Below are 7,500 nucleotides of genomic sequence, written 5' to 3'. Positions count from 1 at the left end.
TTTCAGATAAAACCCATTCTGGTACGTCTAAAACATTCATGACATGAATAAAAATTGACATCAGCAATGAATTTACAACAATTACTTTCCCTTTTAATTTCAATGCCCTCCCCCTCCACATATTTACCACCTTCCTAACTTTGTTTATAACTCCACTCCATGTCAGATCTCTCGCTTCCTGTTCCTTCACCCCTAAAAACACACCTAACACCTTAAAATAATCATTTACCATTTTAAAAGGAAAAGTCCCCTCATTAATCTTCCCAACATACATTATTACTGACTTCTCCATATTCACTTTTGCTCCTGAGGCTTGCTCATATACTTTAAAACACTCCATCACCCTTTTAACACTTCCCTCATCTCTAACTGTTATTGTGGTATCGTCTGCATATTGATGAATTAAACTAAAACCTCCTTGCGGAGTCTCTACACAATTTATAAAATGATCTTTTTTAAGGTATACCGCTAAGGGTTCTACCGATAAAACAAACAATAAAGCTGATAAAGGGCATCCCTGTCTCACTGATCTCTCAAGAATAAAAGAATCTGTTAAAACCCCATTACATTTAACCCTACTTTTAGCCTTTCTATATAATAATTTTATCCATCCTATTATTCTATTTCCAAACCCATATTTTTCTAGTACCCTAAACATAAAATCATGTTCCACCCTGTCAAAAGCTTTATTAAAATCTATACTTAAAACAATTCCCCCTATCTTATCACTATTCATTTTATTTATCACATCTCTAAGTGTATTTATGGTATCTGCTATATCTCTTCCTGGCACACTATAATTTTGTGTAGGTGCTATAATATCATTTAAAACCATCTTCATCCTATTTGCCAGTATCTTAGCTAAAATCTTATAATCTGAGTTTAATAAACTAATTGGCCTATAATTTTCTAGTTTCAATTTGCTCCCCTTATTTTTATATAAAATCGATATCAGCCCTGTCACCATGGAGTCTGAAACATTATTATTATCTTCCATATATTGATATACTTCCAATAAAATCGGTGCTAAAAGACTTTCATACATTTTATAAAACTCTGCAATTAGTCCATCTACTCCAGGACTTTTATTTATTTGTAAACCCTTAATTGCATCTTTCACTTCATCCACTGTTATCTTCCTATCACACATTTGCTTATCCTCAACACCAATTTGCACATCCACACTATTTAAAATCTCTTTTACACACCCCTCATCCACCTCCCCTTTCTTAAATAAATCCTTATAAAAATTCTGTACAGTTTCTAATATCTCAACATAATCATTTACCACTTCACCCTTTACATTCTCAATCTCATTAAAATATGATTTCATCTGTTTAGTTTTCTCTAAACCAAGAAAAAATGACGTACATTTCTCCCCTTCTAAAACATATTTTGCCCTACTTCTAATAATTGCACCCTTACACTTATCTATTTCACATTTGCTCAATTGTGCTTTTAAATCTAAAAACCTTTCAATATTATAGTTAGGATCAATATCACATTTCCTCATTTCTTCATTCAGTTTTGTTCTTAAAAAATGTTCTTCTATTGTCATCCTACTCCTCTTCTTCCTTGCATATCTAATACTAAAAACTTTTATTTTTTCCTTAACATTTTCCCACCACTGACACTTATCATTCCCTTTTTGCTTATCCTCCATTTCATGTTCTATCAAAGATTTAAGTTGTTTCCCGTATTCCTCATCACCTAAATACCCTGCATTCATACACCATATTCCCCCCCCTTTCCTTTCCTTATCTAACCCCACCGAAAATGTTAACCCAGCATGATCACTAAAAGTTGTAAAAATATATTTAATATCTTTCATAAAATTCCTTAACCCTTCATTTACTAAAACCAGATCTATCCGTGTCTGTTTCAATTCCCCTAAAACCACCTGCCTTCTAGAAAATTCTTTCTTGTTCGGATTCTCGTCCCTCCATATATCAATCAAATTATTTTCAAACATCATCTTCCTTAAAACCCCCCTAGATACGTCACTTCTAAAAATAGCTCCCCTTGTCATATCTAGTCTATCCATTTTTACATTAAAATCCCCAACTAAAATACAGTTACCCTTGCACCATTTCCCTAATTCTAAAAATAAATTCCTTCTCTCTATTTCATTATTCGGCGCATAAATATTTATAATTCTAAAAACCCTACTCATATACTCAAAATCTAAAATTAAAATCCTCCCATTATTATCATTATATATCTTCTTCACATTTTCTACTACATCCTTCCTTAATAAAATTGCAACCCCACATGAATTCCCCCTGCCATTGTTTACATAAATAAAATCCCTCCATATTTTTTGTACTTCTAAAACACACACATTATCCCAGTGCGTCTCTTGAATACATACAATTTCAGAATTCTTCATTTGTACTATTCTATTAAATTTTCCTATTGTTCTCACACCATTTGCATTTATCGACATTATTTTGACCATACTAATAAATAATAAAATTATAAAATATAATTTCATTATGCTCTACCTTTTATCCAGTTTCTTTCCTCTTCCACCCTTTCTCTCCCTCCCCTCCGCCGCTTTCCTCTTCCTGTATCCTCCTGTCGTTCTTTCAAACTTTTCCCCATCATCCGTGTCCGATATCTCCTCCAATTCCATCTCATCCAGCCAACTTGTCTTCTTTACACCCTCGTCCGTCCTGCTCCCCGCGCTCATCGCCGCCTCCAATACAGTCGCCGTGCTCCCCGTGCTCATCACCGTTTCTGGAATATTCGTTATGCTCCCCGTGTTCATCGCCGTTTCTGGTATGTTCGTTGTGCTCCCCGTGTTCATCTCCGTCTCATGTGTAGTCATCGTTGTGCTCCCCGTGTTCATACCCGTCTCTGTTATTGTCATTAAACTTAAACCCCTCTCCATTTCTTCACCCCCCGAGGTACTTGTTTGTGCTGTGCTTTCCCCCATAACCTGTGAGTCCCCCGTGCTTCCCCCCAGTCCACTCCCCCCCTCCTCCTGAAAACTCCATCTTCTTATTTCCGAATCCATGCTGCTCCCAATTTCGTTCATCTTCTGGTCTTCCTTCTTCTCCCTTCTTCCTTCCTCCGTCTCTCCACCCTCCACCAAGTCCTCTCCTCCATCTTCTTCTCCTTCTTCCGACTGTACAACTGCTTCCTCGAATAGTACTTGACTCCCCTCTTCAGTCATAACCTCTCCACAGTTGCACTCCGTCAATCTCTTTCTGCATCTGCCACAAAAATTCCTTTCCTTCTCTCCGATACATTCTCTCGCATAATGGCCTTGATTACCGCACTTAAAGCACTTGAATTCAGGGCAGTCTTTGACTATGTGCCCTGGTTGAATACACAACCGACAAACTCTGACCTGTTTGTCATGAATAACCCTGAAGTATTCAGTTCCCTCCAGCGTCTCAATTTTTGTGGAATATGGCAATGATTGGACTTTTTCCGTAAATTTAACTTTACAAAAACGTGTCCCGTCAACCACCTCCGTTCCAGGCCAAACTCTCCTCCTTATCTCCGAGACGGCCGTTACTCCCCAGCTACTCAGCTTGTCCAGTATAACTTTATCTTCTATATATACCGGGAGATTCATAAAAGACACCACCAATTCATTGACATTCACATCTCTCGCCAGAATCCTGGTGTCCTTTATCCTTAAACCGTCCATTAGACGTTCTTTTCCTTTTCCGTTTCTCATCGTAATTTCATACTTCTTGTCTCCTTTCATTCGGCATCCCACCACCTCTCCACACGTCTCCTTAATTGCTCTCAGTAATTCCATCGTCGTCACCTTTTCTTCTCCCACCAACTCAATTGCCACCGTGTATTCTTTTCCATATTTCATTCCTCCTTTATTTTCATTATCCTTCCGTTGCGCATTTTCGTTGTCCTTGTCCATTCCGTTTGTCGTTGCCATGTTGTCCGTCATTGTAAATCAAAAAATGAAACCGAAAAAAACCTCCCCCAAGCAGCAAAACTGCAGGGGGGGAAAACTAACCAAACTTAAAACTATTCAAATGAAAAAACAATAAATTATATGTCAAAATCCAAAAAAATAAACAAAAATAGCTCTCGAGCAAACACTCTCAAGCAAACACTCGCTCACAGCTCAATTACTCGCACCTGTCGTCACTTCTCCAATCAGGAATAGCGCCCCCAGGCTGGTATGGCCGTAAACGATAAACAATCTCTTGGTACAACATATATAGTCAAAGTGAGTCTGATAAACAGACTGCATTTTGCAGCAGGAAGCTGCATTTAGTCAATTCATCATTAAATGCTTACTACAAGGCAGTGTTGCTGATGAAATAGTGTAAGAGCACACCCTCGTGGACAAAATGCTTACAGCACCTGGTATTCCCAGGAGGTCTCCCATCCAAGTACTAACCAGGCCCGACCCTGCTTAGCTTCCGAGATCAGGCGTACCCAGGATGGTATAGCCATAAACAATAAACAATCTCTTGGTACAACATATATAGTCAAAGTGAGTCTGATAAACAGACTGCATTTTGCAGCACGAAGCTGCATTTAGTCAATTCATCATTAAATGCTTACTACAAGGCAGTGTTGCTGATGAAATAGTGTAAGAGTACACCCTCGTGGACAAAATGCTTACAGCACCTGGTATTCCCAGGCGGTCTCCCATCCAAGTACTAACCAGGCCCGACCCTGCTTAGCTTCCGAGATCAGACGAGATCGGGCGTACCCAGGCTGGTATGGCCATAAACGATAAACAATCTCTTGGTACAACATATATAGTCAAAGTGAGTCTGATAAACAGACTGCATTTTGCAGCAGGAAGCTGCATTTAGTCAATTCATCATTAAATGCTTACTACAAGGCAGTGTTGCTGATGAAATAGTGTAAGAGCACACCCTCGTGGACAAAAAGCTTACAGCACCTGGTATTCCCAGGCGGTCTCCCATCCAAGTACTAACCAGGCCCGACCCTGCTTAGATTCCGAGATCAGACGAGATCGGGCGTACCCAGGCTGGTATGGCCGTAAACGATAAACAATCTCTTGGTACAACATATATAGTCAAAGTGAGTCTGATAAACAGACTGCATTTTGCAGCAGGAAGCTGCATTTAGTCAATTCATCATTAAATGCTTACTACAAGGCAGTGTTGCTGATGAAATAGTGTAAGAGCACACCCTCGTGGACAAAAAGCTTACAGCACCTGGTATTCCCAGGCGGTCTCCCATCCAAGTACTAACCAGGCCCGACCCTGCTTAGATTCCGAGATCAGACGAGATCGGGCGTACCCAGGCTGGTATGGCCGTAAACGATAAACAATCTCTTGGTACAACATATATAGTCAAAGTGAGTCTGATAAACAGACTGCATTTTGCAGCAGGAAGCTGCATTTAGTCAATTCATCATTAAATGCTTACTACAAGGCAGTGTTGCTGATGAAATAGTGTAAGAGCACACCCTCGTGGACAAAATGCTTACAGCACCTGGTATTCCCAGGAGGTCTCCCATCCAAGTACTAACCAGGCCCGACCCTGCTTAGCTTCCGAGATCAGACGAGATCGGGCGTACCCAGGCTGGTATGGCCATAAACAATAAACAATCTCTTGGTACAACATATATAGTCAAAGTGAGTCTGATAAACAGACTGCATTTTGCAGCAGGAAGCTGCATTTAGTCAATTCATCATTAAATGCTTACTACAAGGCAGTGTTGCTGATGAAATAGTGTAAGAGTACACCCTCGTGGACAAAATGCTTACAGCACCTGGTATTCCCAGGCGGTCTCCCATCCAAGTACTAACCAGGCCCGACCCTGCTTAGCTTCCGAGATCAGACGAGATCGGGCGTACCCAGGCTGGTATGGCCATAAACGATAAACAATCTCTTGGTACAACATATATAGTCAAAGTGAGTCTGATAAACAGACTGCATTTTGCAGCAGGAAGCTGCATTTAGTCAATTCATCATTAAATGCTTACTACAAGGCAGTGTTGCTGATGAAATAGTGTAAGAGCACACCCTCGTGGACAAAAAGCTTACAGCACCTGGTATTCCCAGGCGGTCTCCCATCCAAGTACTAACCAGGCCCGACCCTGCTTAGCTTCCGAGATCAGACGAGATCGGGTGTACCCAGGCTGGTATGGCCGTAAACGATAAACAATCTCTTGGTACAACATATATAGTCAAAGTGAGTCTGATAAACAGACTGCATTTTGCAGCAGGAAGCTGCATTTAGTCAATTCATCATTAAATGCTTACTACAAGGCAGTGTTGCTGATGAAATAGTGTAAGAGCACACCCTCGTGGACAAAAAGCTTACAGCACCTGGTATTCCCAGGCGGTCTCCCATCCAAGTACTAACCAGGCCCGACCCTGCTTAGCTTCCGAGATCAGACGAGATCGGGCGTACCCAGGCTGGTATGGCCGTAAACGATAAACAATCTCTTGGTACAACATATATAGTCAAAGTGAGTCTGATAAACAGACTGCATTTTGCAGCAGGAAGCTGCATTTAGTCAATTCATCATTAAATGCTTACTACAAGGCAGTGTTGCTGATGAAATAGTGTAAGAGCACACCCTCGTGGACAAAAAGCTTACAGCACCTGGTATTCCCAGGCGGTCTCCCATCCAAGTACTAACCAGGCCCGACCCTGCTTAGCTTCCGAGATCAGGCGTACCCAGGCTGGTATGGCCGTAAACAATAAACAATCTCTTGGTACAACATATATAGTCAAAGTGAGTCCGATAAACAGACTGCATTTTGCAGCAGGAAGCTGCATTTAGTCAATTCATCATTAAATGCTTACTACAAGGCAGTGTTGCTGATGAAATAGTGTAAGAGCACACCCTCGTGGACAAAAAGCTTACAGCACCTGGTATTCCCAGGCGGTCTCCCATCCAAGTACTAACCAGGCCCGACCCTGCTTAGCTTCCGAGATCAGACGAGATCGGGCGTACCCAGGCTGGTATGGCCGTAAACGATAAACAATCTCTTGGTACAACATATATAGTCAAAGTGAGTCTGATAAACAGACTGCATTTTGCAGCAGGAAGCTGCATTTAGTCAATTCATCATTAAATGCTTACTACAAGGCAGTGTTGCTGATGAAATAGTGTAAGAGCACACCCTCGTGGACAAAAAGCTTACAGCACCTGGTATTCCCAGGCGGTCTCCCATCCAAGTACTAAACAGGCCCGACCCTGCTTAGCTTCCGAGATCAGACGAGATCGGGCGTACCCAGGCTGGTATGGCCGTAAACAATAAACAATCTCTTGGTACAACATATATAGTCAAAGTGAGTCCGATAAACAGACTGCATTTTGCAGCAGGAAGCTGCATTTAGTCAATTCATCATTAAATGCTTACTACAAGGCAGTGTTGCTGATGAAATAGTGTAAGAGCACACCCTCGTGGACAAAATGCTTACAGCACCTGGTATTCCCAGGCGGTCTCCCATCCAAGTACTAACCAGGCCCGACCCTGCTTAGCTTCCGAGATCAGACGAGATAGGGCGTACCCAAGCTGGTA

The 7,500-nt window shown here is 41.3% G+C and overlaps 10 non-coding genes and 2 pseudogenes across 10 annotated transcripts in view; all 12 read right to left on the bottom strand.

Moving 5' to 3' along the window:
- Window positions 1-4,332: 4,332 nt before the first annotated feature.
- On the bottom strand, window positions 4,333-4,441 carry LOC115188593 (uncharacterized; annotated as a pseudogene).
- Window positions 4,442-4,602: 161 nt separating this feature from the next.
- LOC115188504 (5S ribosomal RNA) lies at window positions 4,603-4,721 on the bottom strand. The gene has a single exon (XR_003876440.1). It is a non-coding gene; the product is annotated as a 5S ribosomal RNA (ribosomal RNA).
- Window positions 4,722-4,882: 161 nt separating this feature from the next.
- On the bottom strand, window positions 4,883-5,001 carry LOC115188549 (5S ribosomal RNA). Its single transcript, XR_003876485.1, has one exon. It is a non-coding gene; the product is annotated as a 5S ribosomal RNA (ribosomal RNA).
- A 161-nt stretch (window positions 5,002-5,162) lies between these two features.
- Window positions 5,163-5,281, bottom strand: LOC115188548 (5S ribosomal RNA). The gene has a single exon (XR_003876484.1). It is a non-coding gene; the product is annotated as a 5S ribosomal RNA (ribosomal RNA).
- A 161-nt stretch (window positions 5,282-5,442) lies between these two features.
- Window positions 5,443-5,561, bottom strand: LOC115188495 (5S ribosomal RNA). Its single transcript, XR_003876431.1, has one exon. It is a non-coding gene; the product is annotated as a 5S ribosomal RNA (ribosomal RNA).
- Window positions 5,562-5,722: 161 nt separating this feature from the next.
- On the bottom strand, window positions 5,723-5,841 carry LOC115188503 (5S ribosomal RNA). Its single transcript, XR_003876439.1, has one exon. It is a non-coding gene; the product is annotated as a 5S ribosomal RNA (ribosomal RNA).
- Window positions 5,842-6,002: 161 nt separating this feature from the next.
- LOC115188610 (5S ribosomal RNA) lies at window positions 6,003-6,121 on the bottom strand. The gene has a single exon (XR_003876535.1). It is a non-coding gene; the product is annotated as a 5S ribosomal RNA (ribosomal RNA).
- Window positions 6,122-6,282: 161 nt separating this feature from the next.
- LOC115188587 (5S ribosomal RNA) lies at window positions 6,283-6,401 on the bottom strand. The gene has a single exon (XR_003876521.1). It is a non-coding gene; the product is annotated as a 5S ribosomal RNA (ribosomal RNA).
- Window positions 6,402-6,562: 161 nt separating this feature from the next.
- On the bottom strand, window positions 6,563-6,671 carry LOC115188592 (uncharacterized; annotated as a pseudogene).
- A 161-nt stretch (window positions 6,672-6,832) lies between these two features.
- LOC115188576 (5S ribosomal RNA) lies at window positions 6,833-6,951 on the bottom strand. The gene has a single exon (XR_003876510.1). It is a non-coding gene; the product is annotated as a 5S ribosomal RNA (ribosomal RNA).
- A 161-nt stretch (window positions 6,952-7,112) lies between these two features.
- On the bottom strand, window positions 7,113-7,231 carry LOC115188510 (5S ribosomal RNA). Its single transcript, XR_003876446.1, has one exon. It is a non-coding gene; the product is annotated as a 5S ribosomal RNA (ribosomal RNA).
- A 161-nt stretch (window positions 7,232-7,392) lies between these two features.
- LOC115188588 (5S ribosomal RNA) overlaps window positions 7,393-7,500 on the bottom strand; it is a 119-nt gene continuing 11 nt past the window's right edge. Inside the window, exon 1 of the ribosomal RNA XR_003876522.1 lies at window positions 7,393-7,500. This exon is cut by the window's right edge and continues 11 nt beyond it. This is a non-coding gene — a ribosomal RNA (5S ribosomal RNA).

The sequence above is a fragment of the Salmo trutta genome, unplaced genomic scaffold (assembly GCF_901001165.1).
Source record: "Salmo trutta unplaced genomic scaffold, fSalTru1.1, whole genome shotgun sequence".
In the NCBI taxonomy this organism is placed as follows: domain Eukaryota; kingdom Metazoa; phylum Chordata; class Actinopteri; order Salmoniformes; family Salmonidae; genus Salmo; species Salmo trutta.
This window is presented reverse-complemented; position numbering and strand designations above follow the sequence as displayed.